The sequence below is a fragment of the Triturus cristatus genome, chromosome 11, assembly GCF_964204655.1.
Source record: "Triturus cristatus chromosome 11, aTriCri1.1, whole genome shotgun sequence".
In the NCBI taxonomy this organism is placed as follows: Eukaryota; Metazoa; Chordata; class Amphibia; order Caudata; family Salamandridae; genus Triturus; species Triturus cristatus.
Window position 1 is genome coordinate 1,082,429,367 of NC_140594.1, and position 17,318 is coordinate 1,082,446,684.

At 41.6% G+C, this 17,318-nt stretch overlaps 1 protein-coding gene across 1 annotated transcript in view; it reads left to right on the plus strand.

The window, feature by feature from the left end:
• The window catches only part of SPATA16 (spermatogenesis associated 16), a 483,092-nt gene that overhangs the window by 167,763 nt on the left and 298,011 nt on the right, over positions 1–17,318 (plus strand). The gene's annotated exons all lie outside the window — the stretch shown is intronic.

Consider the following 17,318-nt stretch of genomic DNA (forward strand, 5'->3'; position numbering starts at 1 on the left):
GGGATAGAAGACGGGAAAAATGGTTTGCATTTATATAGCGTTTGTTAACCCTGATGGGGTGTTAAAAGTGCCTTTTTGGAGAGTAGCACGCTACTCCGGAACCCATAAAGGATTAGAGTTGAAAATTAGTATAGTGAAATATGAAAGTAATTTGAGTGGTGGGTATGTTATTCAAATATTTGGATAGAGAAAGGTAGCTGCAGGACAGAAGAGTGAAAGAAGTTTGCATTTATATAGCTCTTGCTACCCCTGATGGGGTGTTGAAGCGCTTTTTTGGCGAGCAGCACGCTACTCCAGAACCCATAAAGGATTAGTGTTGAATTAGTACAGTGAAATATGAAAGTAATTTGAGTGGTGGATAGGTTAGTCAGTTATTAGGATTGAGAAGGGTAGGGGGGATAGAAGAGGGAAAAAGGTTTGCATTTATATAGAGCTTGTTACCACTGATGAAGTGTTGAAGCACATTTTTTGGCAAGTAGCACACTACTCTGAAACCCATAAAGGATTAGTGGTGAATTAGTATAGTGAAATATGAAATTTGAGAAGTGGACATGTTAGTCTGTTATTTTGATTGAAAAGGTAGCACAAATGGGCTCCAGTAATAGATTGGAAATGTAGGTTGGAGAGAATCTAGTGGTAGATAGCTATAATTAGTGTAATAGCATGCTTTTCAAGTATGATGTCTGTGAAGGGGTGGATGGATGGGAACGAGGTATTAAACATAGTGAACTTGGGGGATCGCTGATTATCATGAATGTTTATCTTGTCCCTCCCATGAATGGGAGAATTTTATTATGGTTCTATCATTAATCATATATGTTCATGGAATTATGTTGGGATGATGTATTATACGCTACAATATTTTATTTTGGGTTTATTTATTTGACTTTTATAACTATGTGCAACATTGATTTGATCAAAGGATGATAATTAAAAAAATGTTTTAAAAAATTTAAAAAGAAAAGGATAGTGGAGGGATAGAAGGGTGAAGGATACAGACTTTTATTGTTTGTTTTGAAGGTCATAGCAGTTGGAGGAGGGTTGGGATGAGTAAAAAGGGATGTGGAGGGGAAGAGTCAGAGGGAAGAGTTTAGAAAGGCTTGTTTTTGGGGATCAGTATATTAAAAGAGGTGTCAAATGATGCAAGGAGTGGTAGAGTAGGGGAGAGTCGAGAAAGGGTTATTTTGGGGATCAAAGTAGTGGTATGGGGTTTAGGATGAATGAGAGAGTGGATGTAGAGGATATATTTATAGAGGTATAGGGTGAGAAATAGGGTAGTGAATTGCAAAGAGTAGTAGAAAGAAGTTTGAGATGAATCAGAGAGTTGAGGTAGAAGATATAGGTATAGGGTGAGAAATAGGGTAGTGCGTTGGATATGCTGAATTAGAAATAAGGAATAAATATATAGATCCATAAGTACATGGCAAGTATATAGATGCATAAAGGAATTAAGTATATGTAGATTAAAGATGCAATAGATAAACTCTGGTTTTCAAGTGTTGTTGTGCTTACAAATTTATTTTATTTATTTTAAAGCGCACATTCACCCAGAAGGGTATCATGTCGCTGAATAACAGATGTTTATTGTTACCCAAATCAATTGTACTCATTTTATCGACCTCAGAAGGATGAAAGGCCGATTGAAGCCACCGGAATTTGAACCTGTAACCATGAGGTCAAACACAGGCCCCTACAGTGGACGCATTAGCCCACTAAGCTTAAGCGTAATCTGATGCTAATTACAAAGACAGATTTTAAGAATTGTAAAAGAGAGATTTGCTATCTGTTACAAGCAGTGCATAATTTGTAAACAATTAAGTGCCAGGGCCTTTCTCAGAAGCCACTGCAGCCTGCACCACCCATACCCTGCTGGCAATGGCAGTACCAACATAACACCTAACCATCACACTCCTACAAGTGTGGCAATTCAGACTGTTTCAGGCCACACAAAGCTTTAATAATGGCATGAGAGGCTGGTATTACTAATTTTCAACTTATATTCACTTAATAAACATGGTTGTTTTGCTCATCTCCAAATTAAAAAGATAGCTCCATCATGTGGTGGGCTGTCACTAGAGCTGGTGCTGACAATTAAGTGCTGGTGCCAAGCACCGTAAACCACTGGCACATATTAAGCACTGGTTACGATTTCAGACTGGCAAAAGTGCCTTCTGATCCATTGCAGTAGTTTGTATCAGTGATTTGTAAGCTCAATTACCGTTGCAAACCATCAGTCTGATACCCAACTTGGGATGGTCTTTTATTTGTATAGGGAAGCTGTACCTGTTGGATAGCTTTCCCTTTCAGAGACACCCTTTGTTGGCCTTAGGGTTAGCAACCTGCTGGGAATCCACATTTTGCACCGTGACTCATTAGTACATGAGGTGCATCACAAGACGCAGAGCAGGCCGCAAAACGTCAGAGCGTAATTTGCAACCACTTTTTGCGACCTGCCATATGATACTTCAGGCTATTAGAGCCTTGTGTACAAAATGTACAGCTGTACAGCTTCAAATCCCTAAATAGCGAATAATAACATTTAGCTATTTAGAAATCGCAAAATGTTATGTGCTATGAGTTCTGTCTTAAATAGTGATTTCTCAGGATTCATTATTTAGGAATACCAGGACTCGTGTATAAAAAATAAATTTTGATAAAGCGGGTCACAATTTGTGCACCGACATTTACCAACTATATTTGTATTTTGTGAACCGGCCAATGTACTAATAGGTTGGTTCACAAAATACAGAATTGCAGTGAGTTGCAGTTCTACGTATCTCATTAATATCCATGAGGTATGTCACAAAGTGCGACCCACTATGATTGGCTACAATCACAGGGATGGTGGCCTGCTGGGCTTTCTGAGAAAGTTTTACATACATATTTTATTAGTAAGAAGTGGTCCATTGGACCACTGGCAACACCTAGAAAATTATTTTGCAAACGTTCACAAAGGGGAAGAGGTCCTATTATAGAATAAAAATCTGCAAGGTAGCAGGTCTAAGACAACAACTTGAGTGAATAAAAGTTAAAACCAGAGGAGTAAAGTCTTCCAAACTGTTGTAGTGTCAAAGTCTATCCGATGTCCACAGACAGGGGGAGAGACTGTGATACAGTCTTTCTTCAGTGCTCTATGTTCTTATGTTTGCTGTTATTGTTCCTGAAGCATATGATGCAGTAGTTGTTCTTATGTGAGGACTTGATGAGTGGTGTGTTTTTTTTCTTCAGTCTATTAATGTTTATTTCGGGGAAAACTCCATGAAACATTAAATATTTATAGCGATAAAAATAGTTGAAATTAAGTATTACAATATAAAACACCCGTACTTAACCAATTCAGTTACAAACAAAAGAAAATGCTAGGCCAATACTGAGTCCATAAAAATATTTATTTTGTGCCATCAATGGGGAAGTATTTGCTCACAACAAAAACAATACAACCAATTGTATCAGTTTTGAGGATCCATCTTGCAATTAAGGGCCATATTACGATGTCGGTCGGAAAGCCTCCAACCACTGGTCGGAGGCATTCCGACTGACATGGTGGGTTTACATTCCGACCGCCGTATTACAATAATGTTGGTCGGAGTGTTAACCGGCCGGGGAAACCGACTCTGGTCCGACAGGTTCAATTGGCTTATAATCCCTTAGGGACGGCATTTCTGCCGTCGGGATTAGGATTTCATTTTTCGACAGCCTTTCCATGTTGGCCTTTATGACATGGAAAAGCTGTTGGAAAGCGACTTTGGGGGCACCTAGCAGGGCCCCTTTCCCCCCCGGCCCTCCAGTTGTGGCCCTGGGTGCCCCCCAGAACATCCCTGCACTATGTGACAGGCCCTGTGAGGTGCCTGCCACATGGTGCAGGGATTTTCACAAACTCCCATTTCTCAATGAGAGCTTGTGCTGCAGCGGTTACTGCCAACCGCACAAGCTCCCATAGAGAAATGGAAGTTTGCGACCGCATCATGTGTGCTTGCATCGTAATAAGGTATGCGGAACCGCCAGCCTATGGTCCGGCGGTTCAGACACCAAAACAGTGTAGGTCGGAGGCAACTCCAACCAACATCGAAATCAGGCCCCAAATATTTTCTGACACCCAAGTTCTTATATTTCGGGCGTATACATTTACAACGAAAATGATGGTAAACTGAACAGAAGAACAAAAAACGCTCCTCTGTCTCAGCTCATGTGTCAGCTTCCTCCTTGGCCTGGGTCCATTTATTATTAAAACTATTTATTTATAGGTATAAATCTGATGTACAAGTTTTTTCCAAAAGATAGTGTTATATTATCTCAAAAAGTCTCACATATAGAGACAAACTTTTCCTATAAATCATACAATTTTTGGCCATTTCTCCTTAACATTTGTCCTGTACATAGCTTCCAGTTGGGCCACTGATGATCTTGTAATCCTGGTGGGATCATCCCAGAATTTGTCTAAACCAAAGCAATAAAACCAGGTACCTCTGGGTTTCAGCCATGGAGGCATATTATCAAGGGCCCGCGATAAAATGATTGCCGATTTAGCGTCTGTTTTCGGGCGAAAAGCGGCGCTAATTTTATCGCATTATCATCAAGGACATGCTAGCGCGTGATTCCATGCCTCAGCGCCTGTTTTGTAAATGCTCAGCATCGCAACGCTAATGATATGTAAAGGAGGCGTGCCTGTCAAAACTACACGGAAGAATATCGCCAACCGGGCTTCGCGATATTTACAACAATGTCCCGGCCGCCGTAGCGATACACAAAATCGCGCTAACTGCCCATTAACAATGGATTTTAACGTCTGCTAAAATCCAAACTTTTGTTATAAGGAAAATCCAAACTTGGGCATACTTTGCATGGGAGGTGGCTTCTTGGGTTACAACCACAGGGTTGTATCAGCAAGGTTTTCGCCGTTTTTAGGTGAACATCGCTGGATTTCCAGCGATGTTTGCACTTTTTCCCACCATGGCTGGAATTCTTATTGCCAATGCGCTGAGTGTTGTTAATACAGCGCTAGGTTGGCGATAAGTTCCAGCGATAGGCGGCGATAAAAAAAATGCGATAAGCGCGGTCAGCGATAATTATCGCTGCCTCTTGTTAATATGCCACCTGGAGTCTTGCATATTCCATCCAGAGTAAATATTTTGCTGCGACTATGGGCCTAATTACTAGGCTGGTGATACGAGGCCTGCTAAAGTCACGGAGGTGTGGTGGTGACAGTCAATCAACGCCACACCAGCGGTCCGTCTGCCCCATTACGAGTTGGACAGTCAGACTGCCATTGCAATACCACAGCCACCAGGGAACCGCCGCTCACTGGCGGCGGTGTGGTGGTCAGGGCCTTAGTAATAAACTTGTGGTGATGCTGCAGTGCTGCCATGCATATTGTGAGTTTCAGGACCGCCAGAGGTGTCATTGAGGTCTTTTCTCCATGAAAAGGCTGGCGGTCCAAAAACTACAGGGCCCCCTGTTGTCAATGTGCAATGGGATGAATGAAGGGTGCACAACATGTGCCCCCCGTGTGCATGCACCCCAGTTCCTGTATGGCATGGACTTTACAGCCCATGCCATGCAGGAACTGTTTTTGGCTATTTTCAGAGGCACTGAAATGGGACTGTCAAAAACAACCAACCAGACACGATAAAATTCGTAATCTGGTGGGTGGTGCAACCATGGGTTTGGCGATGCAGGAGGAGACCGCCAGCATGACGGTCCGCTCCCACGTTGCCAAACTCATAGGCCCTATATCTGCATGCCTCTGCTTCAACACTATATCCAGCCCTTACAGTAGCGGTTTTAAAGTGACTAAGTACGCAATTCTTCATCAAATAAAGGGTATAAGCGGGGAGTTACAGGCAAATTTATGACCAACCTGATTAATTTGCTTTCCTATACGATGAGAGCCCCGTAATTTAGCCCCATACAGGGAGCGTCCTGTGCCATCACTCTATATACCTTAAGTGCCAGGGTCACAGACCTAGAGCAAGTAGCTTGAAACATTGGAAGAAATTGTTAACTTGATCTTGCACATAACCCCTACATCATCCCCCACTATGAGCCTACCCTTATATTCTCTGTGTGCCTGAAACACCATGGATTTTGCTTTCGTAGTGTGTATCTCTAAGCCCCTTAGTTTACAAAATTCTTCACACCTATTAAGTAGAGTTTGCTTTCCCATTAGTAGGCCTGGGCAAAATTTTACTTGCACTGGTATAATTTTGGTGATTTTGCATAGAGAAATTTATGCGAGATTACTGGCATTATGCCATTACCTCACGTCACGTTATTTCGGCGAGAAAGTTTAAAGTAATAGGTACCGTTCAGGTTATTTTTAACACGAGCGGCACTTCAAGTAGATTTTTTCCCCAAGCAGAAAGTTTGGTGAATTGTTTAATGCAAAATTACAAATCCAAATGTGAGCTGCTGTGTTTTGAAGATGAGCAGCAATAACTTTAACATGGGTGGTCAACAAACATTTAAGGTAGATATTTTATCCAAGCAGACCATTTGGGTAATATTTGAGCGAAAACCTACAAATCGAAACATGGACATGTTTGCATGCAAACGACTGGAAATCAACTCAAAATTATATTTTCAAGTTGAATTTTCACCTAAACAGACCATTTGGGTAGTTTCCGAAGTGCAAAATGCATTTTGTGTAATTATGGGTTATTTTGCATACTTACGCTACAGCAAATTAAGCAGGTTTCGCACACCCCTAGATATTAGCAGAGTATCATTTTCAAACTAAAGGGCTGGGATTTTAATGCCCTTAATTTTAGGGGAGTTACTATCACAAACCATCAAAAAAATCCATTGTTGAGATAAAAGGAAAATAAGGTTGGCATTAACATATACTCTGGTATCTGATCAGGCATCTCTCCATTAGCTTCCCAACATACTTAGGTATAAGTATCTGCATATAGCCAGACTAAAATTGACATATGATTTTCTGGGGCCCTCGTACATCTGATTATCTTCCATACACAGTCTCTAGGGACCAGATCAAAAGCATCCCTTTGATCGACAAAGGCCATATATAAGTGTACTTTCCTTAATGAAACAACCTTCCAATAGATTAGGACAAAGTAAAACACCTGATCCATGCTGTTGATCTTAGAACGAAACCTGGCTTCATGGGAAGACAAAATCTGTGTTTCCTCCATCCACACTTGCAATTTATCTGACACCTGCTTGGCAAAGATCTTTTGTAGATTATCTTTTAAGCTGATGAGTCTGTACTTGGCCGATTATCGCTATTATCTCTCTTATATGGGATAATTTCGGCCTCCTTCCAGGTGTTGAGGATAGTATCACCATGCATAATAGCATTTGATAGTAAATTATGATATGGTGCCTATATAGTAGGTTCTGCGTGAAAGAGATCTCTGGAGATTTTGTCTGGTTTACGAGCTTTCCCTTCCTTCATACAATTGATGGCCTTTAAAACAAAAATAGTGGCTCAGGGTTAATTCTTTTGAAGATACTTGTATAATCCTTCGAATCTAGGCCCAGATTATGTTTTTCTAATTGAGTAGGGATGGAGTAAAGATTGGAAAAGTGCTGAATCCAAATGTGTGGATGAATGTGGTGTCGCTCTGCTGAATATATGCTTGCTACCATGCGCTACAATGTGCCAGACAGTTTTGCGGTCATTTGTCTTTGCTGCATGAAAAAGATCTTGTCAATTCCCTGTGTGCCAATTCTCCCTCAAATTTCTAAACTGTGTTTGTACAATTTCTTAGCCTCTTGGATAACTTCACGGCTATAAATGTTAAGTATGCTCAGAAGGTTGGGTTTGGCAATCATGCATTTTTTTGTAATCCATGGGGTAGTTTTGGTATTTGTTTGAGAACTACAACAACATTTCCTTTAAAGGAAGTCCTTCATGATGTCAAACATAAGGTTAGGGACTTATTTAATGAATTCTGAAATTCTGAAGCACAAGCACTATAGACTTTGGCAGTGATCTTAGGCTTAACTTGAATATTTGGACATTTGGCAGATCTGCAGTTCTTTACATTAGTTCTATCTACATGTGGTATCTAGCTTTGTGGTATTTTTTAGGGAACGTGAGCACTTGGCCGAACATGTTTTTTTGGGACCAATTGCCTTGGACCTATCTATATGTGGGATCAATCAAGGTTTTCCCTGGCCGTGTGTTTCTCTTTGGCTTCAGAGAGGCCCCACCAGTCACCTGTTATTCAATAGGCTTGGGTGTGGGTCGCAGGACCTGTCTGACCACGTATCTCTGACTCAGGGTTAATGGGGAGGTCACCTTGGATAAATCCAACAGCAATGATGCGAGTTCACTGTAACTCCTCAAAATAATATTGCAGTCACTGGTATCATTTGTATCGACATTCTCAACATTGCGTGTACAGTTGTCATAGTGTACATTGATATTGTCTTTACTGATATTGACATAGTTATGCATTCCTAAATCATGGCGTACATCGATATTGCTTTTACTGGCAACAACTTTGTAATTGAGGCATAGATTATGGAATACATTGACATTGCTACTGTTGTTATTGTTGCTGTTGTGCTGGTATAGATTATGGCATACACTGACATTGGATTTATGGGCATTAACGTTGTTGTACGGGCATAGGTTGAGGCATACCTTAACAGTGCATTTATTGGTATTGCCGTTGTCAGTCCTGCACATCATATTTACCCATTCCAACATTTGTTTAGCTTGTAATTGTGTTTTAATTATTTTATTAGTCGCTAAGTTACTTTCCTGACCAAGGAGTGGGTGCAGCCGCGGTCGGTAGTAGGAGTTCCTGCAGGACGATGACGTGGGGAGGGGGAGGGACAGGGTGGGGGGTAGTAAACTATGGATTACGGAGGTTTACAGGTAAGTAAACATATAAATTAATAAAACGAATTTCGTTGCGTGCACTGCATCGCATTTGGGGATGCAGTGCACGGAACGAAATTCGTTTTATTAATTTATATGTTTACTTACCTGTAAACCTCCGTAATCCATAGTTTACTACCCCCCACCCTGCCCCTCCCCCTCCCCACGTCACCGCCCTGCAGGAACTCCTACTACTGACCGCGGCTGAGTGGGTGTAGTGGTTCCCCTCTTGGCCCAACTTTGGTTCTCCCTTGGTTACACATATTAGCTGTTTTAGGCTGCCCTTGCTCTGCACAGCTACACATAATACGTTTGTTTTTGTGACATGATATTATTTTAGAAATACGCTGTACATGTTATTTGTTCTTCAGTGACTCTTCTTGGGATGCAGTCCAAAGATTTTGTACAAGGTCGCACAACATGGTGTACTGCTTTCTTGTGCCTGGTCTGCAACATCTCCTAATGTTTTTAGACATGACATGGCAGCACAGCTGCAGTTTTATAACACAGTAGTTCTTAGCATATAAACCATGTCTCTGCCCCTTGTAGAGCAGATAGGAGAATTCCAGCAGAGAGACAAGTTTTGGAATGGAGACAGCAACCTTGTGTAAACTGAGTTTCCACCTATTATGTGGACCACCTAACTACACCTAACTACACACACCAGGTATGGGGTCTATTGCTAATCCCAGAGATCACTAATATATCCCTGCGCTCACATAGTGAGTGTAGACTTGGATAGATATCTTGTGCCATGGTTGGGTTGTTCATTGTTTACCGCCTGCTAGTAATGTTGATTACGTTGCCTAGTTGTATCTGTTTACTAATCACAGTACACCTGCTTCAAAATAGACTAGTTTCAATAAATATATTGTTAACTTCCTTTGTGTCTTTCTTCTGTTTACTATGGACATGTATGAATGAGTGAGAACTATAGGTGATGATCTGTTTCCACGATTCTCTTGGGGACTAGAGGTTCATGTTCCAGGTTTGCCGAAATAACCTGTTACTCTGAAAAGGTTAGGAGTTTAGGTGAGGCACTGTAAACTAGTCTAATTTGTGCCTGCAGGTAGAGATACTCAGTCCCTACATTCTGACGTCCTGTTCTCCCAAGGTACAGCTCTGTTTCCAAACAGAATCCCTGCAACAAATGTTCTGCTACATTCACCTCCCAGACCATATCTAACCCTGACTGTGTTACCTGTGTGAAGCACCATTATTACTTGCATAAGAATGTCTACCCGTAGCTCTACCAAGAATCTCCGTAACATTGTCTGATCCACAAGATCGAATGCTACCTTCAAGTCAACAAAGTTTAAATACAACAAGGACTTATAGGAGATCATATTTAGGCATACTGATTCATCTATGGCTCCAACCCTTGATCTAAAACCACCTTGTGCCTCAGTTAAAATGTTTTCCTCATCCACCCAGTCTTGCAATCTATTTAAGAAAACTCTACCAAGAGTAATTGGAGGGGCAACCTTAGTCACCCTTCTCAAAGAAGGGTACTAAAGTGGCTGAGCGCCAGGAGCAAAGGACACTATTTGTAGCTAGGGATACGTTAAATACTTTTGTGAGAAATCTAGCCCATAGTTGGGGGTCTCATAATAAAGGTCAATAGGCACTAGGTCCCCGCCTAGTGTCTTGTCATTTTTTATCAGTGCCCTATCTACTTCTGGTACTTGGACATAAATGCAGTTTACACTTTACGTTGGTCTTCTTCGGGCATCTGGGAATCAGGAGAATTGTTAGTATCAGTCTTGTACAAAGCACCAAAGTATTTCGCTCAGGCCTTTGGATCAATATGGCATTTTTGCCTATTTGCCTACCCCTCTTTACAAAGGTGACAACTTCTCAAAACCTTCTGGTGTTTTTCATAATTAAACTCTCCCTCAGCACAGCACATATTCAATTCTGCTGAGCTAATTTCTTTGTTTCTAGGAGGCATTTGTACTCCCACCTGTATGTTTGGAAGTATATTTCACTCTGTAAATTATGATGGTTCTGCATTAAACCTTTTCAAGGCTAAACTCTTCATGTTAAAACATTCAGTGTCATACGTGCTACAGTGCTTTCTACCCATTTTTGATCATGGAGTTGTTTGCATCCAAAATATTATCACTGTTATCAATTGAAGCATTCAAGATAATAGCCCCCTATTTTACCATAATAGCTGCAAGGATTAGATTTCATTTGTATATTTCTTTTTGTTCCATCTTATACTACTCCTATTATTGGTTGGGAAGATCTCAGTCCCAAATTCTACCTTGCTATTGATACCAACATAAAGATGCTCCTAGTGCTCATTTTAACACACAATACAACAGGATCATGGTCGCTTTCAGCTCTTTTAGTAACTGCAATATCAAGAACATTCTTCCAACATTCTAGATAAATGTTAATATAATCCATCAGTGATGCCCTTCTACCATTATCATAGACCATTTTTGCAGGACAATCGGAAGGGGTATGACCATTGATAAACCATAGCTGTTAACATATTAAGAATGATGAGAAAGCCTCGCCCTTCTTAGTTGTTTTATATAGACTCATAGCTGGCTCGGGAAAGGCTGAAACAATGATCTTCAATCAGTGCGTGTTTATTAACAATAGCATAATAGTGTGTATAAAAATGACTATGTCAATTTCAGATGCCTTCTCCCTTTACATCTTCCAGTTTCCTGTCCAATATCATACTCGTGCTCCAATATGTTCAACATAGTCAAAAACATTCACCCAAATCACCTGGATCTCAGGGGACCAATCAGTTGAAATGTAGACATTCAGAATGTCAACCTCATCAACGTCTTGATTAATACTGGAGAGCCTCACTTGCAGAAAATTGGGAGAAAGATGTGCTGCACCTAAATGCTCTAACCCACAATTCAACTCACTGGACACCCATACAGAAAGGCCCCCTGATAAGCACTCCTTTTTAGAGATTTTTGCTGGTACACTTATTTGCAAAATTGCATTTACACTACTTTTAGACAAGACCCATTTTTACTGAAAGCAAAATACACCATGATTAATAATAAACTTTAGATAGTCCTCATTCTCCAATTTACTGGTTAAACCTGCAATATTTCATGATAAAATGTATAGGCAGTCCTCGTTTAACCTAATTTATTTCCTTATCCTCAGGTGCCCCATATAAGCCCTTTGCAGTAGCTGATGGTAATTGGCTCCTTGTTAATCGGTCGAGCTGCCCTTTAATGAAACTTCTACTGCCGCTTACCAGGGCTGTTGCTAGCCTTGACATGTTTTGACATCTTGGTTTATACACTGTTTTTTCCGTGTTTAAAAGTTTAATTGTCCTTGTAGTCACACAATTTTCGTAACTGGTCTCTTTAGATCCCGTACTGTTGTTCTTTTCGGTGCTCTACGGGGAGCAATGCTTACTTGGACTTAGCGATCATTGTTTCCCTCTTTGGGGCTAATTATGGCATGGTTAACGTTTGTCCCTGCTTGTTGATTGGTAACATGGAAGAGCAACTACCCCTATTATGTGGACCTCACCCAGATGGTTTAGGATTGGCATGCTTTTGTTTAGTGCTGCAAATTCCACTTTATTTGTTTGAACGTTACTCAGTCCAGGCACAGCTTTTTGGTTGACCAGGGTTACTCTTCTATGTCTTTTGATGTCACTACCTTTAACTCAGGGACTGCATATAAAAGGGCTAGTAGCCTAAATCTATTCAGAGGATTCTTAACCTCCGCATCAGGGAAAAGCCAAATAGGATCCTAAACTCTTTGAATATGATTCAGCGAATCGGCCCGTTTGCGAACGGTAAAACCCTTGATACATCTGGCCCGCAGCTTACACCCCTGTATTATGTATCCACACTGAAATACTATCATTCAACAGACAGAGAAGACATCACAAACATAATACATGTGCCTTTTCAATACTGCAAAGATACCAAAATATTAAAATGGGGCATTAGCATCCTGCTACTAAAGAAATACACAGCCAACGCAGTAGAGCTGGCAAACTAGAAGCATCTCTAGTCCCCCCATCATGTGCAAATTAATAGAGAGAGAGCTTTACCAAGTCCAAGAATTTTTTATGCAAACTATATTTCTTATGATATACAATAACATGTCAAAGTTGGAAGAGAAACAGAAACTCCAATGTTCAATGCCTGAGAAAAACCAATCTTTTGAATCTGGTACACCGGACATTATCTTCCATCTTGATTTATTGGTGACTTATGACACTGAGGATCACAAAATTCTCCTGGAAAATTAGAAAAAGTATCTGGGTTACAGGATTGGCTCTCCATTCCTTTCCATTCCATTCCTTTAACTAAATCCAAAGTAATAGTAAGGCATATACATCTATTCTACCAAATCCTGCACCACCTGGACTCACTTCAGTCACCATTAAGCTTCAACATTTAGATAAGATCTCTGGCATAATTTCGCACATTCAATTCCAGGCATATGCAGGTGATATTCAACTTCACTCCAGAACAGGACAATGACCCAATGAAACAAAACAACATAACAATGTGAATGAAACACACCCATTACAGACCGAAGGAGGACTTCCATCCACTGGAAAGCCTGAAAACTGAAATTCTCATCATTGATAACTGCACAACAGCAATTCAAGTGGCCTGGGTAACTGGAATTAACAAAAGCCCTGCAAAATCGTACACACCTTCTAAGTATGAATTGACATGAATCTTTTTTTTAAACTGAAGAGTAAAACACATCACCTACCACTCAAAGAGCCCTATTTGCTTCTGGTAACACAAACAATATAGTTCAACACTCAGGGCCAGATTACAATGTAAGGTAGCTTTCCACCCGACATCATAGGTTTCAGTCTGGCTGCCTTTTTATGATGACAGCAGTCAGAGTGTCAGAGTCAACTCTGCGGGGGGGGTTCCAATGTGCTGCTGACGGGCTGAAGGATCCTGTCGGAGCATCGGAAGCCACCATAATCCCCAACTGGCGATCCGCTGTCAGGATTATAATGGCACTTTCTGTCAGCCTTTTCATGTCGGCCATTTCGGCATGGAAAGGCTGCCAGAAAGTGTCTTTGGGGGCCCCTAGCACGGCCCTCTTCCCCCAGGGCCCTCCGCTATGGGGCTGGGTGCCCCCCTAATCATCCTTTCACCACATGGTGCCTGCCAGACGGTGCAGGGATGTTTGAAAACATCCATTTCCCAATGGCAGCTCGTGTTGCGGGCCTTTTCAGCACAAGCATCCTATGGACGGACGGTTCCAGACCTAATTAGGCCCTACGTTTTCAAAGGTAAAATGGACTAAGCTTTAACTACCTATAGAAATTGAAACCATATTACTTCCTAAATAAAAACTGAGATCAAGCTGAAGAAATCTGATTAGACAATTGAGATTCACCCGTAAAACTCAAGGAGGCAAGAAGATCCCATTCATTGGTGCAGAACTAAGAAACTCACTGCATTCAGACCTGAGGAGCAACTTGAATGTAATGCCCATAAGACAACTGGCAGCTACCCTATTCTTACAGGAGTTTGCCCAGTCATCTATCAGACCAACTCAACCTTTCTATGAAAAATATGGCCCGACTGCCTTTCTTGGAAAGCCCTAAAGTCTCCTATTCAACCAGGTCTCGCTTCATTTGGCTGAATAAAAAGGACATAAGAGAGGAACCTAGGTCAATTTATCAGCAAAGTACTTTGCAATCACCAGCCAGCTGATTTAAAAATAAAATAATAATTGAATAAAGTGTACCACGGTATTGTTTTCATATTAAAACACATAGGCCCTGATTACCATGCTTACCAGTTGTGGGGATACCATAAGGCCGAAATCTCCCATTATGTCTGCTTTTCTTCTGGTAATGGGGGGAAAACCACACAGTCCCGGAGATACCTGGTCCTTTCCCACATGCTTTCCCAACTTTCTATGGAGAAAATTACTGATACTTTCCACCTGCGCTGAGCAGACAGAAAGTGTCAGTGGAAGGGTTGGTGAGATTGAGATAGTTGGGGGGTCGAAGAATCAGGGTTGGCCAGTCTGGCGGTAGCATTGTTTCCTTTCCATGTGCTGCTGGAGTTGGGCTTGTCAATCAGTCAATCAACCAGCATCTGTAGCGTGCAGTACTGCCACCCCTGGTATCTGGGTGATGGGATGCGAGGTCTCCGTGGAGAAGTCAGGTCTTGAGAAAACTGCGGGAAGAGGGAAGGAACAAGCAGAGAAAGGCAAAACAGAAGGCAGGAAAACGAGTAAGCAGAAAAGACAAAATAGAGAGAAAAACAAGTGAGCAGAAAAGACAAAATAGAGAACAGTAAAGCAAAACAAGAGCAGAAGAGTAAGTAGGTCAGTAACATATTTGTAAAGCGCAACGTATGCCGAGGCGTCTTGGTGCTAAAAGCAATGCTTCACAAACTAGCCAGGGGACAATTACATAAGTTCAGAGGAAAAAAGCCAGGTTTTAGGCGACTTCATAAAATAAAGTCTGTTAGGTTGAGAATTAAGAGAGGAAGGCAAGGCATTCCATAGTTTGGCCACCAGGTAGGAGACGCTTCTGCCTCCCCATTTGGCCTTTCTGATTCTAGGGATAGCGACGAAACAGGCATCGGCGGACCCCAAGTCACGTTGAGGGATGTACCAGACAAAATGTTTCCGGAGGCCACACGGCCCAAATCCATGCAATGCCTTGTGGATCATACATAGTGCCTTGAATTTTATCCTCTGTTGGACTGGCAGCCAATGGATGTCCTTGATGCTGATCGGTATGGAGCGGAATTTGGGAATTTTCAGCAGCAATAAGGCAGCAGCATTCTGAGGAGACTGGAGTTTAGACTGCAAACGTTTATCTATTCCTAGATAGAGAGCATTGCAATAATCTATTCTGCACAGAATCAAGGCAACTGTTAAATTTTTTTGGGCATCTCCAGTGGAATAAAAGGGAAAATCTTCCTCAAGATCTTTAAAAGGAAAAAACACGAGGATGTAATGTGATTGATCTGTTCTGAAAAACAGAGTTGGTTATCAAACAGAACATCCAGATTTCTCACTTTATTTACTGGGTCAGCACGCGGTCCGGCGTCATCAGGCTACCTGGAATCATTCCAGAAGGAGGGCTCATTCCCAAACAGTATCACCTCCGTTTTCTCTGTATTAAGCTTTAAGATAGTTTTCATGCATCCAGCTGGTAATATCCACCAGGCAGTTGTTAAACTGACTTGCCACAGGGTTTATGTCAGATGTAATAGATATGACTATCCGTGTGTCATCCGCGTAAGATATGACAGAGAAACCATAGGCACAAATGAGTCTGGTCGGGGGTGACATATGTGACAATGTTGACCAATGGGGGGGATAATGATGATCCTGGAGGAACCCCTCAGGGGAGGGAAAACGAGTCAGGTGTACACTCCCCAAGTCCCCAAGTTACTTTGGGGCATATCAACAAGGGCTTTATCTCTGCTTTTTTGGCTTTAAAAGCCAAAAAAGGAGAGATAAAACTAGCGCCCCATCAACAACAGGGTGCTGCTAACATGCAAATTTGCATGTTAGCACCCTTTTACTCTACGCTTCCCCTTGCATCTCTAATGAGATGCAAAGGGGGCATTTCAGAGTAACATAATAGGAGAAATGTCGCTAAGCGACATTTCTCTTATTATCAAGAATGTCGCTAACCCTGTTAGAGACAAAAAAAGCAGCGCTAACCGCGGTTAACGCTGCTTTTTTACGTCTGGTATTTTTCTGACTTAGCCATGATATCCTATGGAAGGAGGATATCATGGCTAAGTTTGCCTGTCCCTATCAACAAGGTAACGTGAGATTTTCGCTGGGTTTCCAGCGATAACCTCACGTTAGCCTGTTAGCGTGAGGATTTTCATCGCTATTGAGATAAGCGTTGCTAATAGCACGCAATCTCAGCGATAAAAATCAACGCTAGCCGGCGATAATTATCCTAGCGCTAAGTGCGCTTAGAGATAATTATCGCCGGTTGTTGTTGATATGCCCCTTTGTGTTCTCTGCGTGAAAGGAAAGAGGTGAGTAAGGTTAGGGCAGGGCCTTTTCTTCCTACTGTCTCTAGCCGCCTGACTAACAGCTGCTGATTGACAGTGTCAAATGCAGCCAAGAGATCAAGTAGGATAAGGGCAGCTCGCCATCCCCTATCAACCTGCATGTGAATTTCCTCTGTGGCTATAACTAATGCGGATTCTGTGGAGTTATTAGGTCGAAACTATGTTGGGAAGCATCTAAAAGAGATCGTTGACTCCAGAAACACCACCAAATTCTCATTCATGGCCCTTTTCAGTTTTTTAGTTGGGAGTGGCAAACAGGATATAGGTCTGTAGTTCTTAACCTCGGTAGAGCCTAAAGATGTTTTCTTTAAGATAGGACATATGCATGTATTTTTCCATGCAGTTGTGAAATAGCCTGAAACAAGCACTTTGTTTAAGAGTGGAGCGAGGCACGTGGCAATGGTATCTGGGGCCATTTGTAGTACAAA